The 3,514-nt window shown below is 34.7% G+C and overlaps 1 pseudogene; it reads left to right on the top strand.

Annotated features, from left to right (window-relative positions):
* The first annotated feature begins 3,198 nt into the window (after positions 1-3,198).
* Positions 3,199-3,284, top strand: LOC117029507 (uncharacterized; annotated as a pseudogene).
* Positions 3,285-3,514: the final 230 nt, after the last annotated feature.

Below are 3,514 nucleotides of genomic sequence, written 5' to 3'. Positions count from 1 at the left end.
TTTTGCCATCCTACAACTGTAGTCAATAGCAGCAAATTATTTATCAGATCAAACAAATCTATAAGTAAAATTTGAGTTACTTTTTTTTATTACAAGGAATATTCAAAATATTCCCAACTACATTCTTTCAATTCTCCTTTTGTTAATAAAAAAATTGATATTTACATAAAGATTCTCTTATTGAAAGCTATGTAGAAGTGAAGGTAAGAGCAGCTTTCTTTTAACACTTCTGAACTGGTATAAATTCCTCCATCTACTTTGTAAAACCAAATAGAAGTCCATTTTTCTTTAGATTCAGGGTCACCTTTCTGTTCTTAAGGACATAAAATGAATTAACTGTTTTCATTCTGGTTCATCTGACATAGATGAAGAGCTAGAATGATTCTAGGAGTTATTCATGCAACTCTTAGAATTTGCCTGCTTAAAAGGTGATGAGATGACCTAGTTCACTGCACAGTACATGAAGAAAACATGAAGGGATTCCTTTCAAATCGACCAAACAATGGTGTTCCAGCGTAGTTCATCTTTGTATCTTGCTGAGAGATCCAAATAAAGCAGCATACTTATTTCAAAGACTGCTTGAGTTTGCCTTGAAGATGGGGAGAAAAAAAGAAAGAAAGAAAGAAAAGACTTAGAATACCCACCCCCACTTGCATCAACACTCAAAGATCTTTTTGAAGCTGTCATGCTTCTTTGTTGATCATCAGAAATATTCAGAAAACTTGTCAATTCTTTGTCTATAGAAAAAGAAAGTTTCTGCCTCCAATCTCAGCATGTTTATTCATTGAATTATTCAGTAAACTAAGGTTAAGGAGACTTCGTTAAAACAAGAACAGGACATCAATGATTCATGAAAAATAAAAACAGAAACAAAAATATCCACTCTGTACCAACCTAACAATGTCCATTTCAAATGCATTTAACATTTTATACAGTGAAAAACTTATAGGCTTACTAATTGAATAATAATCATTTCATAAATTCATGCAATTTTTTAAAAAATTAAAGTTTAACATATGAACAGAAAAGTACATAAATCATTAGAGTTGGATTAATTTTCTCAAAGTAAGCACAGTCATATATATACCATGCCTCTCAATCAGGAATAACAATTACAGCACCACAGAGCCATTCCTACTACTCCTCTGTCAAGAGTTTTGCTATGTTACTCCATGATACTGTTACTTTGGCATCCATTCTATTTTGCCAAGCTGCCTGCACTGAATGTAATCAATAGGTTACTAACTAGTCCCTTATGCAAGCTCATGCCCTAGAAAGCAGCACACAGAGTCACAAGTAAATAAATTTCTGATACGCCTTTTCAAACAACCCTGTGATGAATAGTCTCCCCTGACCAGCACCTTCCCCATATGTGCCACTTAGGTAACCTGTGAAGCTTATCAAAAGACCCTCTTTCATTTGAATTGACCAATCTGGCCTTGATTTGAATTGACCAATCTTAGCCTAGGAACCCCAAAGGACTGCACCCACAGACCCTCCCTATGTGCCCAGGATCTCTCTCTCTCTGTCTCTCTGTCTCTCTGTATCTCTCTCTCTCTCTCTCTCTCTCTCTCTCTCTCTCTCTCTCTCTCTCTCTCTCTCTGTCTCTCTCTCTCTGTCTCTCTCTCTCTCTCTTTGCTTGGACTTCACCTCCCCATGTGACCCCTTGAGGTGTGACAGGTATTTCCTCCAGGACCTGTGAAAAATAAAATTCTCTACTTATCTTTTTTGTGTGTATGAATGGAGGCTTACCATTTGGCACCCTTTGCTCCACTTAAGTGTTAATATGATAAATTTTTAATACCATCTAATCACAATCCTCATGCTCTTTCCAGAAGATCACAGTTGCTGGCTGAAAGGTTGCTTCAAGCTAGACACTTAAGTTAGTGTAAATTCTGAGATTCCTTAATCTTAAAACCTAGGCCTGTCTATTGAATAATACTTATATGGTACTTGTAATTTCCATGTGTTGACACTGATCTTAAGACTCCTACAAGGTATTACCAGAAGTCAGTTATTTCGTGGCTACTAAAATTAACACAGGTGCAAAGGATTTTACTAGCCATGATTAACGGACACTGATAGCAGCACATTAGAGCAACTGATCAAAGATACAAATCAAAACCACAATTATATACCACCTCACATCAGTCAGAATGACTATAAAAAGTCAACAAATAACATGTGTTGGCAAAGATGTGTAGAAAAGGGAACACTTCTGCACTGTTGGTGGGAGTGCAAATTGGTGCAGCCACTATGGAAAACAGTGTGGAGTTTCCTCAAAACACTGAAAATACATCAATCAAAGATTCTTTTTTATTTCTATTTTTTTCCATTTTTTTCTAATCCAGGTATGTACTATGGAAAGTCCACCAGGTAAATAAGCAAGGATCAATGTGGTCAATCAGTGTGCTTCTTTCTTTGTCTAATGTAAAGCATGATACATGATCAAGAGGCAATCTTGATTTTTTTAAAAATCTTATTTTTGGAAAAAAATTATTGAAGGCTATGTATATAGATAAAAATGACATTAACATGTGGTGTATAAATCGAACAGAAACTCGTCAGACAGGTAGGAGTCCTACAACTTAGTTTTATGGGACACTTTTTTTTCATGTTATTTTTTTTTCTTTTCATTGAAATTTATTGGGGTTACAATCATTAGTAAAATTGCATAGGTTTCAAATGTACAATTCTGTAATACATCATCTACATATCACATTGTGTGCTCACCATCCAGAGTCAGTTCTCCTTCCATCACTATATATTTGACCCCTTTTACTCTCATCTACTACCCTCTTCTCCATTAATCTCTGGTAACCACTAAACTATTATTTTTGTCTATAAATTTTTGTGATGTGTTTTTTTCTACCACAATTAAAAACAAAACTTTAATTTCTTTTTTATTTTTTTGTTTCAGGTGTACAAAGCAACAAAATAGTTAGAAATTTATACACCTTATAAAGTGATAAACCCCCCCAATACTACCCCTCTGACATCTTATATAACTGTTATAATACCATTGACTGTATTCCCTTATGCTGTACTCCACCTCCCATGACTACACACACGTACACTCACACACATGTACACATATAATAGTTGACATACAATATTATTCTGCTTCAGCTTCAGTTGTACAGAGCATTGGTCATGCATCAACACAGTCTATGACATGATCCCCTTGATAAGTCCAGTAAGACTATACTTTCAGGGATCATTTCTATAGTATGAGACATTTTTAAGTCACAAAGACTCTTTATTTAGAGAAAAAGCTCGGTGTTGACTTCTTTCTGGAATATTTATTCCTTCAAAGTCACTGTGGGTAGAGTATATAAAACATCATGGAGAAACTATCCATGAGAAAAGTAAATGCTATTATTCTTTATTTTGAAGTTTTATACAATGGTGTATAAGGTATAGCCTGTATCCTTGTATAAAGTGAACTTTAATGATGTAACTTTTATTCTGATAGAGTTCGTTCTGAATGATGAATCCCTGACTATATAGCTCA

This window comes from Rhinolophus ferrumequinum, chromosome 10 (assembly GCF_004115265.2).
Source record: "Rhinolophus ferrumequinum isolate MPI-CBG mRhiFer1 chromosome 10, mRhiFer1_v1.p, whole genome shotgun sequence".
In the NCBI taxonomy this organism is placed as follows: Eukaryota; Metazoa; Chordata; class Mammalia; order Chiroptera; family Rhinolophidae; genus Rhinolophus; species Rhinolophus ferrumequinum.
This window is presented reverse-complemented; position numbering and strand designations above follow the sequence as displayed.